This window comes from Arvicanthis niloticus, chromosome 26, assembly GCF_011762505.2.
Source record: "Arvicanthis niloticus isolate mArvNil1 chromosome 26, mArvNil1.pat.X, whole genome shotgun sequence".
NCBI lineage: Eukaryota > Metazoa > Chordata > Mammalia > Rodentia > Muridae > Arvicanthis > Arvicanthis niloticus.
The window spans coordinates 5222782-5235628 of record NC_133434.1 but is presented as its reverse complement, the minus strand read 5'-3'; the positions used below and the strand labels follow the sequence as shown (position 1 = coordinate 5235628).

The 12847-nt window shown below is 38.6% G+C and overlaps 1 pseudogene; it reads left to right on the top strand.

Moving 5' to 3' along the window:
- The first annotated feature begins 1852 nt into the window (after nt 1-1852).
- Nucleotides 1853-10309, top strand: LOC143438727 (uncharacterized; annotated as a pseudogene).
- Nucleotides 10310-12847: the final 2538 nt, after the last annotated feature.

Genomic DNA, 12847 nt, shown 5'->3' with positions numbered 1-12847 from the left:
ACCTTCATGTGGGTCCTAAACTACTGGAATGGGGGCTATCCCCAAAGCTATTGCCTGTACATGGGTTATGTTCTTCTAGATAGGCTTCCTTGTCTGGCATCCATGGGAGAGGAAGCATCCAGCCTTGTAGACACTTGAAGTGCCAGAGTGGGGTGGGATAGCCAGGGAAACCCCCACCAGTTCAGAGGAGAAGGGGAGATGGGATGAGGGAAGGATTATGGGAGGGAGTGACCAGGAGGGGACAGTGAGTGGCATGAAACATGAATAAGCAAAAAATTAAGTTAAAAAAGATACCAAAAAACCCTGGTTTGTCTGGAGCCTTCTAATAGACTAGGTTTGTTTTTAACTCACAGAAATCCATCTGTCTCTGTCTCCTAATATTTACATGTGGTTTGGTAGTTATGTGTGTGTAGCACACACCAGCAATCTCAGAACTCAAGTGTGTGATAAGAGAATGATAATTCAGAGACCTGGGTTGTACAGTGGTATCTTGTCTCAAGAACACAAAACAAAATAAACCAAACAAAACACAATTTCCTACATAATGATATGATTCCATTTGCATGACATTTTTGGGAAGGAAAAATAATAAAGGTAGAAAAGAGGCAATTAGTTGTCATGTTGGAGAGAGAATATGGTTTAACATAAAAGTGCACAGAAGCAGCATATTAAAGGAACGGAACTGTTCTGTGTCATAGAGGGTATAGGAATCTCTGTGGTTTTCAAAACCTATGAGACATTGTGATATGGTACCAAGAGTGCTTTTGAACATACACAAATTTAAAAACATAGTGCAGAGGATGTCCCCAAAGCAATGAAGACCTGTGCTAAATCTCAGTAAACATGTATGGGAAAACCTCATTGAGTGGAGGATAGAAAAACTTAACCGGATGTTGTCAGGTGGTAATCAGCTGGAAGTACAAAGTGAAAGGTACATGGACTGTACAGAGCACGAGAATCAAGCTTCTAAATTGTTTTCTCCCATGACATAAGCTTAGAATCCTGAAACTGCTTTCTAAGTATATAAGACTGAATAAAATAAGCACATAAATGACAGATAATGGGAGCAGGTTTCCATCAGAACAAGAAATGAACATTGCGTATACACAAAGCAAAGGCAATGCATATCCTATCATTTCCTATCCCGTCATAACATATTATACATGCATCTTGTAACATGGTTTTTGCATTTCCTTTCAAAAAGTAAATCTTATTGTTCATACTTAAGATATGTAACACCATAATTAGGTACATATACACAAATAGCCCCAACTCATGGGGGTTCACCTCAATACTTGTATGAAAACAATATGTTGGCAGCAATTGGCAGCAATAATATTTAAAATATTGCAATGATTGGCAGCAATTACATTTAAATTTTCACCTCTGACCATTCTATGGAGTACCAACCTGCATCATGAAACTCTTGTGTTGTGAAGCTCTGGAAGCTTCTGTTATCCACAACTTGACAAGGTAAAACCCAATTCTGCAATGGACTCAGTTGCTAAATTTCAGGATATTTGGGAGGTTATGTGCAGCAAATGCATTTTAAATGTATAATATTTCGATTTCTGATGGTGGTTTCAATGCAGAGTCTCATTATAAGTCATGGAGCATATGTACTGTTAGGTGGCTACTACAGGGGACTAATGAACTAATTTACCATCTCATAAAAGTATTCCATTCTATGGCATGACAGGAATAGCTAAAGTCTATCCACTTAGCAAAATACATGAGTATGACACACTTTTTCTACAATCTTCAGGTTGAGCATCACATATTTCAACTTGTTTTGCTTCCACATTTGCTAATTTGCAACTGTTGGCCTAAATATCTCTTTACTTCTTGCACCATGACTCTGGTAACTACTTACATTCTCTACCTCTATGTATTTGGCATTTTAATTAACTTGGTTACTTTTAGATTCTATATACAAGTGAGACTTTACAGGTTTTTTTCCTGTCTTGCTTATTTTACTTAGCATAATGTCTTCAAGAGCCATCTCTATTGGAGCAAATGACAGTACCTCTCTCTTTTTTAAAGCTAAACAATGTTCTTTAGTACATATGCATAATTCATAATTTTTTAACCTATTAGTGTATTAAAGTGCATATAGATTGTTTCTATACTTTTGCTGTTAATAATGCCATGATAAACATGGGAATGCAGATTTTTTCTACTAAATGGTGACTTCATTTCTTTCTTTTAAACATGATACTTTTAAAAAAGCAACTCCTTTGCAAACACTCCTCTTCTCTCTCTGTTCCTCCATAAGATCCAATCTCTCAGACTCCCCCTGTGTAGCACAACAGAACAGTAGCAGTAGCCGCTCTTCCACCTTGTTCACACCTCCTATGGATTGATCCCACAGAGCATTCCCTCCTGGCCTCCCTTCCCCAACTCATCCCTACATCTCTGTCTCTAACATCAGCAGGCATTCCCTATAAATACACCAGTTAAACAGGTCAGCAAAAATGTGAAACATACAGCTATCACACTCTCTGAAAATCCATCAAGGAAACAGAAACCAAGGATCAAAACAACAACCCGACAACCCAGAAACCAGCATCTAGACCTATAATCATGCCAGACCCAGATGCCTAGAAGTCAGTGTAAAAATACAGTTAAAATACAGGAAAATACATCACCACTGGAGTCCAGATATCCTATCAAAGCAGGCACTAAATATTCCAATGTGTTGAGGTTTTTTCTTTTGCTGTGTGTTGTAATGTTAAATGTGCCCCCCCCCTTTCTGGTTGCCCTAAAGATGAGAAAGTCTGCATGTAGAGCCAAATGACACTATGTGACATTGCCTCCAACTTATTTCTGATTTGTAAATAAAGGTGACAACAACTAATAGCTAAGGAGAAAAGACATTGGTGGGGGCCAAGTTTCCCGGGCTTACGGGAGTTGGAAGAGAACCATGGGGCACAGTAGAAGACGGTGAAGAAGGAGAGAGAAGCTGCCATGGGTTAGGTGAGTCATGAAAATGTGTCCCTGAAGGCTGGCCAATTGGAGTTAAGAGCAGTCCTGAGGAAACATAGTAGGTAATAATTCAAGGTTATTGATAGGAAATAGACTTTTAATAGCATAGAGGGTAGATATGTGCCCAGGTGTTGTGATGTTTAAGACTTACTGTAAATATAAAGGTTGTGTGTGTGTTTTTTATCTAAGGCCTAATGGTCAAAGGCAGAGCAGAAACCCCAGATTGAGCTTAAAATTTTCTACAACACAATATGACTAAACCACAAATCAAACCAACCAAACAACCCCCTCCCCCAACTGTAAAACCAACTATATAAAAAAGGCTCTTAAAGAGGAAATGAATAATTCCCTTAAAGATATATAAGAAAATACAAACAACTAGAAAAAATAAACAAATCCCTTAAAGAAAGCCAAGAAAGAAGAAAAAAGCTGAGGGGAATGAATAAAACTATTCAAGTCTTGAAACTGGAAATAGAAGCAATAAAGAAAACATGAAGTGAAGGAATTCTAGAAAATAAAAAAGTGAAATTTAAGCAGGAATTACTGAGGCAAGCTTCACCAAAGAATGCAGGAGATAGAAGAAAGAATCTCAGGTATTGAAGAAATGGATACATTGGTCAGAGAAAATATTAAATCTAAAAAATTTTTCATACAAAACATCCAGGAAATCTGAGATAGTATGGAAAAAAACCAAATCTATGAATAATAGGAATAGAAGTAGACTCTCAGGAAATGTTTCCAACAAAATGATAGAAGAAAAGTTTCCCAAACTAAAGCAAGGGATGCCTATAAAAAGTACAAGAAGCTAACAAAACACCAAGTAGATTGGACTAGAAAAGAAAATCCTCCTGCCACATAATAATCAAAACATTAAATGTAAAGAGAAAAACAGAATATTAAAACTTTCAAGGGGAAAAGGCCAAATGACATATAAATGCAGGTGTGTGAAAGTTACACCCAACTTCTCAAAAGAGACACTAAAAGCCAGAAGGAGCTAGGCTGATATCTTGCAGACCCCAAGATATCAGAGATGTCATCTTAGACTACTAACCCAGCAAAACTTAATAAATGGAGAAAACAAGATATTCCATGAGAAAAACAGATTTAAACAATATTTTTCACTAATCTGTCCCTAGAGATGATACTAGAAGGAAAACTCCAACCCTAAGAGGCTAACTACATCCAATATAACACAGGTAATAAATAACAACACTAGCTAAATCAAAAGAAGGGAAACACACACACACTCATACTGTACCACCACCGATATCAAGATAACAGGAATTAACAATCATTAACATCTCTCAACATCAACGAACTCAATTCTCTAATAAAAAGACAGGCTAAGAGAATGGTTGCAAAAACAGGATCCTTGACTCTGCTGCAAACAAGAAACATACCTTGATTCCTGGGGACCTGCTGCCCCCTGAGACAATTAGGTGAGATCTCCAACCCCTAAACCCCTTCCCACTGGATCCCCTAGCAAGCCCAACATCTTTGAAGTCTGCTTTGGACCCATTTTCTGGTCCACACTTCTAACCACAAATCCAGAGACCTGTAACAATCAGGGACTACCAGGGACAAGCAGCTTTACTGCATCTCCATGGGACTATAAAGACTGCCAACACTAGAAACAACTAGCTGGCTAAAGGCCACTATAAGAACACAATTAACAAAAGCTAGGGCAATATGGCACAACTGGAGGCCAGCTATACTACTACAGCAAGCACTGAAAATTCTAACACAAGTGAATCATAAGAATATTACATTAGTCTAATCTCATTAAAATGATAAGAGTCTTTCAAGAGGAAATGAATAAATACCTTAAAAAATAAAGGAAAATAAAATCAAACAGGTAGAGGCTCTTAAAGAGAAAATGAATAAATATAAGGAAATACAGGAAAATACGATCAAACAGGTAAAGAAAATGAATAAAACTGCCCAAGACTTGAAAATGGAAATAGAAGCAATAAAGAAAACAAAAACCGAGGCAGCCCCAGAGATGGAAAACCTAGGAAAGGAAACAGGGTCTACAGACACAAGCATCAGCAACAAAATACAAGAAATGGAAGAGAGAGTCTCTGGTGGAGAAGATACAGTGGAAGAAATTGATACAAAGAAATGCTAAAGCTAAAAAGTGTCTATTAGAAAAAAAAGCCAAGAAATGTGAGAAATTATGAAAAGACCAAACATAAAAATAGCATGAATAAAGAAGACTCCCAACTCAAAGGCCAGAAAACTTCTTCAATGAAATCATAGAAGAAAATTTCCATAAACTAAAGAAAGAGATGCTTATAAATGTACATGAAGCTTACAGAACAACAAATAGAGTGGACCAAAAGAAAATCTCCTGCCACATAATAATCAAAACACTAAATGTACAGAAAAAAAAAAGAATTAAAAAACCACAAGGGATAAAGGCCAAGTAACATATAAGGGCAGACCTATTAGAATTACTCTAGACTTTTCATCAGTGACTTTTCATCAGATAAAAGGGCCAGGGCTTATGTCTTACAGTCTCTTAAGATGTCACAGATGCCAGCCCAGACTACTATAGCCAGCAAAACTTTCAGTCACCATAGATGAAGAAACCAAGGTAATCCATGACAAAAAACAAATTTAAACATTATTTTTCTACTAATCCAGTAATATAAAGGATATTAGAAGGAAAACTCCAACAGAAGGAGGATAGTAACTAAACCCAAGAAAAGAAAGGAAATAAATAATTCCACATCAGCAAAAACAGAAACACACACACACACACACACACACACACACACACACACACTAACTACTAACACCAACATCAAAATAGCAGGAATTAACAATATTTTCTCATTAATATCTCTCAACAGCACAGGAATCAATCCCCTACTAAAAAGACACAGGCTAACAGAGCAGATGCATAAACAAGATCCATTATTGTACTGCATACAAAAAAACACACCCAACAAGGATAAACATTAACTCAGAGTAAATGCCTGAAAAAAAAAAAAGGTTTTGCAAGCAAGTGGACCCAAGAAACAAGCTAGAGTAGCCATTCTAATATCTAACAAAATAGACATTCAACCAAAACCAATCAAAAGAGATGGGAAAGAACACTTACTTCATAATCATCGGAGAAAAAAATACACCAAGATGGCATCTCAATTCTGAACATCTATGCCCAAATTGCAAGTGTACATAACTTTGTAAAAGAAACATTGCTAAATCTTAAATCCCACATCAGTCCCCACGTTAACAGTGGGAGACGTCAACAACCAGCTCTCACCAATGGACAGGTCATCAAGAAGAGGCTAAACAGGGAAATAGTGAGACTAACACAGGCTATACATCAAATAGACCTAAGAGATATCGGCAGACCATTTCACCCAAATACAACAGAACATACCTTCTCAGTACTTCATGAAAATTCTCCAAAGTTGACCACATACTCGGTCACCAAGCCAGCTTCAACAGATAACAAGAAAACTGAAATAACTCCTTGTATTCTAACAGACCACCATGAAATAAAGCTGGACTTCAAGAACAGAAACAACAGAAAGCCTTCAAGCTCATGGACAACTCTCTATTCAATAACCACTGGGTCAGAAAGAAATTTTTTTTAAAAAATTAAAGACTCTTGAATTCGGTGAAAATGGAAGAACATCACCACCAAACTTAAGGTACAGGATGAAAGTATGCTAAGAAAAAAAATTTATAGGACTAAGTGCCTTCATAAAGAAACTGGAGAGTTCTCATACTATTTAAAAGTTTATATGAAAATGAACACACCTAAGAGTAGATGGCAGAAAATAATCAAACTAGGGCTGAAATCAATAAATTAAACAAAAGAACAATACAAAGAATCAATCAAATCAAGAACTGCTTCTTTGAGAAAAATTAAGATAAAAAACCCCTTAGCTAGACTAACTAAAAGGCAGAGAGATAGTATCTAGATTAACAAAACCAGAAATGAAATGGGAGATATAACAATGGACACTGAGGAAATTCAAAGAATTATTAGGTTTTCCTTTAATGTCCCGTACACCACAAAATTGGAAAATCTAAATAAAATGAATGATTTTCTAGACAGATACCACTTAAAAAATTAAATCAAGATCAAATAAACTATCTCATTATTCCTATAACCCCTAAGGAAATAGAAACAGTCATAAAAAGTCTTCCACACATCCCCCCAAAAAACCCAGGGGTAGATAGTTTTAGGGCAGGATTCTACCATATTTTCAGAAGAGAACTAATGTCAGTATTCCTCAAAGTATTCCACAAAATAGAAATAGAAGGAGCATTGCCAAACTCATTCTATGAGGCCAGTCACCTTGACACCTGAAAGACACAAAGATACAACAAAGAGAATTTCAGACAAATTTCCTTTATGAACAACTGATGCAAAAATAATAAAATACATGAGTAACTGAATCCAAGATCACGCAAAAAAAAAAAAAAAATCATCCACCATGATCAAGTCAGCTTCATCCCAGGAAGCAAGCGTTGTTCAATACATGAAAACCCATCAGTGTAATACACCATATAGACAAACTGAAAGAAGAAAAACATAATCATCTCACTAGAAGCTGAAAAGGCACTTGACAAAATCCAACACCCTTTCATGTTAAGAAGTCTTGGAGAGAGCAGGGATACAAGGTGCATAACTAAACACAATAAAGACAATATACAGCAAGCCAATAGCCAACATCAGATTAAATGGAGAGAACTTTAAAGCAATTCCAGTATAATCAGAAACAAGACAAAGCTGTCCACTTTCTTCCTATCTCTTCAATATAGCACTTGAAATTCTAGCTAGAGCAATAAGATCAGTAAAGTAGCTCAAGGGGATACAAATTGGAAGGAAGATGTCAATCTATAGTTATTCCCCGATGATATGATATTATACACAAGTGTCCCCAAAAATTCTTTCAGAGAACTTCTACAGCTGATAAACATCTTCAGCAAAGTGACTGGATACAAAATTAACTAGCACACATAGCCATTCTGATGGGTATAAAACGGACTTTCAGAGTCTTTTTTATTTGAATTTCCAAGATGCCTAAGAAGATTTGTGGAAGAGGTGGAGAAGGATTGAGGAACCCAGGGGAGATAGGGGCTACACAAAAAGACCAACAGAGTCAATTAACCTGTACCCTCTGGGGCTCCCAGAGACTAAACCACCAACCTGCACACATATGTAGGAGACTGGAAGCTTGTTCCTCATGAAGGTCCCCCAACAACTGTAGCTGAGACTTATTTTGACTCTGTAACCTCCCTGTATATCCTGTTGCCCTGACTGGGCTATCTTGACTTGCCTCTGTGGGAGAATATAGTCCTAGTTCTATAGTGACTTGAGGTGCCAATATTCATTTTGCAATAGAAACAATACCAGGTGTCTCTTAAATTCTTGACAAAACAATTGTATGCACAAGGGTTTTCTATAAGATAATTGTTTAGACATAGCCAATAATTTGAACAAAGACTGTGAAGATCAAAAAGACCCTTGCTTCTCTAGTTCCTGCCAAGGAATTGCCACTTGTGTGAATACCGCAGGAGAAAGGGGTTTCCTGTGCCAGTGTTCTCTTGGGTACAATGGGCCTACCTGTGAAATTGCTACTAATTCCTGTGGAGGGAATGCCTGCCAACATGGAGGCATTTGCCATGAAGACCCTGAGTACCCTTCCCATATGTGCCCTGTTGGATATGCTGGAAGGTTCTGTGAGACAGATCACAATGTGTGTTTCCAGCCCTTGCCACAATGGAGCTGTGTTCCAGGATGGAATCAGTGGCTTCTCCTGCTTCTGTGTGCCTAGACACCAAGGCAGGCATTGTGACTTGGAAGTGGATGAAGGTGTTTATGATCCCTGCATGAATGGGGGTGTATGCTTGAATGAGATAGAAAGATACACGTGTATCTGTCCTGAAGAGTACTCTGGTGTGAACTGTGAGTTGGAAATTGATGAACATGGATCCCAGTTCTGCCTACATGGTGCCATGCGGCAGGATGCTCTTGGGGCTAATTTTGTGGAAATATTTAATTTTAAGCTGGTGCTTGTACCTCATCTTTATTATTCAAGTCCCAGATAAAAAATACACGCCACCTATAATTTATAATAAGTCTTTAGCAGAACTAAGCTGGGCAGGTATCTACCTTCTATATTAGAATCTATTTTCCTATCAATAACCCCAAGTTATTACTTACTATGTTCCATCTAGGTTGGTCTTAACTCCAATTGTCAATCATAGTTACGATTTCAAGGTTCTTACCCTATGGCATCTTTCCCCTTCTCCTACCTTCCTCTCTCTCATGGTCTTTTCAAATCCCAAGCCCAGGAACCCCAAACCCTGCCTATATCTCTTCTGCCCAGCTACTAGTTGCTGGCTGTAGCCACAAGTCAACTGGGTTCACCTGAAAGGGGGGCTGGGAATGAAAGGGGAAGGAGGGTGAGAAGAGATGAGGCCAAGACAAAGTTCTCTGATCAAGGCCCCAAGCTTTAATGTTCAGCTCTCAATTTAAAGGGGAAGACCCAACCCACAACCCCTCCTGGTTTCAGATGGGTGGGATAATCCATAGTCCATTACAGGTCACTGCCGGAGATGTCTCAAGGCAAGCCCAGGGGCAGTTCTGCTTCTGTGTTCCGGGCAGCCAAGGTGGGTAACTCCACCTAGATCCTGTCACTTGACCTTGTTGTGGTAAACAAGGTCTCTCAGGCTTGCTCATGGTGGGGGGAAGGTACAGTTGGCATCTATATTTAACCAACTTTTAAATCAAGGAGAAAGGTCACATTGTATTGCAGATTCTCTCCTTCCTGGGAGCAATCATTCCTTGAGAGGGGGTAGTACTCATCATTACAATACGTATCAAAAGATCAAACTTCAAGAGGCTTACTTCTGTAACTATGTACCTGTATTCTATGGAGTCCACTGTGAACTCAATTTTGATGAATATGCCAGTCAGCCATGTCTCTGTGGAGGTCGATGTGCAGATGAAGGAAACTACTTCTGTGACTACACTGTTAGTGGATACACAGGGAGACACTGTGAGACTTTAATGACTCTGTTGGTTAAGTCTTGTCACAAAGATACAACATGTGATGACACCGTTGACTGCTAAATTTGTCACTGCTAGCCTGGATACACAGATGCCCTGTGTGAGACAGACATAAATGAATGCAGCAACAACTACCCCTGAAAATTTGTAGGAGAATGAGATCAGCTGTTCTCAGAGGATAAAAACGGACACATTGCAGGCCCACCTTCCTCCTCCAACTACTTTGGAGCCTCAAGCTATGTTTGTATCTGTCATCCTGGATTCACAAATAGGAGTCTAGCATAACTTCTGAGAGGTCAGATCTAGAAGTCTGACCAAAACAGATGCAGATACAATCAAACATTAGATGGAGCTCGGGGAAACCTGTGGAAGAGTTACAGGAAGGATTGAGGAACCCAGTCAGGATAGGGATTCCACAAAAAGACCAACAGTGTCAACTAACCTGGACCCTTGGAGGCTCCCAGAGACTGAACCACCAACCAACCAAAGCACAAACAAATGCTGGACCTAGGCCTTCCACATATATGTAGCAGATATGCAGCTTGGTCTTCATGTGGGTCCTCAAGTAACTGGAACTGGGGCTTACCTTGACTCTGTTGCTAGCCTGTGGATTCTGTTCCCCTAATGGGGGTCTGCCTGTCTGGCCTCAGTAGGAGAGGACATGCTTAGTCCTGCAGTGACTTAAGGTGTCATGGTGGATTGGTACCCCAGGCAGGGGGGCTTCTTTTTTTCAGAGATGAAGGGAAGGGGTTGGTGGTGGGGGAGGCCATGTGAGCAGTGGACTGGGAGGAGAGGAAGTACTGTGATCGGGGTATAAATTAAATTAATTAATTAATTAATTAATTAATAGGAAAATAAAATAGTACTTTAAAAATCCAGAATAGATTATATATTTAAAAAATCAATTCTCTCTTTGCTTCTTTACTATAGCCAGCCCATCCTTAAAACCACACATGCACATTAAAAACATGAAATTTCTGAGAGAACATTTGCTTTTCTCCATTTGAGTCACTTACATTAGTCAGACCGTTATGTAATATGCTTAAAATCCCTAACCATCTGAGCCCCTTCTTGTGTTCTACATCCTAAAGAGACACCCCCACCTCTGCCTTTAGCTGACTTTGCAACGATCCTCTTGTTTAGTATTTATAACTCCCTGGTAACAGTTATTTCATTACAGTGACACAAAAGCTGAGCAGAACTCAACCATCTTAATTTCAGACAGGAATCCTAGCACCCTCTGGCCACAACCACTCATCAACTATGTGCCAGTAGGAGGTAGGACCTTTCACTACTACTGCCATCTACAGGAATAAGTTTTATAGCAGTAGCAGGCTGGCTGGCATGTAACACCATTGAGCAGAATATCCCTACTTGAGGTCACAACTGCCTCAAAACGTTTCCTATCCTACTAACGTAAAGCTGAAAAGCACAAAACAGGTCACATAGCTTTCAATCCCTCTAAAGTGTGTTGATGATATATGCACATGGTTCTAATAGACATGAAAGTAAGTATATCAAAAGCTGACAGGGTTAAAATGCAAAATGCAGAGCTTAACAATAGTTGGAGAGATCCATCCACCAGCCTCAAGTGTGTGAAGTGCATGATGAATTGTCTGCTGTCTGTCCACTAGCTGTCTCTTCCTTACACAATTCTGTGGATTTAAGTCCATGATCATATCTCTTTTTCAGGTAATAAAGCATTGATAAAATTAAACACTTAGCTTTATTTATGCTAATAGTGGGCAAAATACCAGGTATAAGAAGTGGACTCTGTGATCCTTGAGACTGATGGTAAGAAGCTTTAGACTCACCTTCCCTTAAAAATGTCAATGAGTGCCATGTTTGAGGTTATCTTCTGTGACGGTAACATCTTGATTGGACAATTGTTTTTTTTTTTTTTTTTTTAATGTTTTGACTATATGTGAGGTTTTGCCTGCATATATACATATATATTACATATATAATACACATATATATACACATTTATATATATTAATAAAATCTGTAGCATATGCATACCTGGTACCTACAGAAGTCAGAAGATGACATGAAATCCTGTGGAACTGAATTTATAGATAATTGTAAACTGCCAAGGGCATTATGGGAATGGAACCTGGATCTTCTGAAAGAGCAGTAGGGACCTTTAAGCACTGAATCATTTCTCCTAGACAGATAATTCTAATAAGAAGTGGGTATTGAGTTGACAGATTTTCCCTTCATCCTGTTCATGATTTCTTTTATAGGTATCCGTAGCCACAACCAATTGTTCAGAGTGCAATGGGTCTAAGTCACTGGGTCTGAACATGCCATTCTGTCCTCCTCTACTATTCTGAAGCTGAACTACTTTGGTCTCAGTTCAGACTCATATATCCTTAAAACATTCTCCTTGACTATATGGATCACTGGATCACTGAATATATTTGCAGCCTTTTCTTCTGTTCTTTTCTCTTTCTTTTCTCTTCTCTTCTCTTCCTTCCTTTTATCCTTCCCCTCCCTCCTTCCTTTCCCCCTCCCTCCCTCCCTCCCTCCCTCCCTCCTTTCCTTCCTCCCTTCCTTCCTTTCTTTTTGGCCCAATCCAGACTCTATAAGATTCTTATGAGTCTACGCACAGAGATTTATTTTTGTAGACACTACAACATCTACACAGAGTGAAAGCTATATGAAAAATTGATACTGGGTTTAGAGGAGAAAGGAAACATTTCTGTCATACTTCAAAGATAGAAACACATTCCAAACAATAGAAAAAGAAGGAAGCAGAAAATTATGCAGTTTTCTCCTTGCAATAGACTGGCAGGCAGGAGAACTAGCCATGCTGCTAAG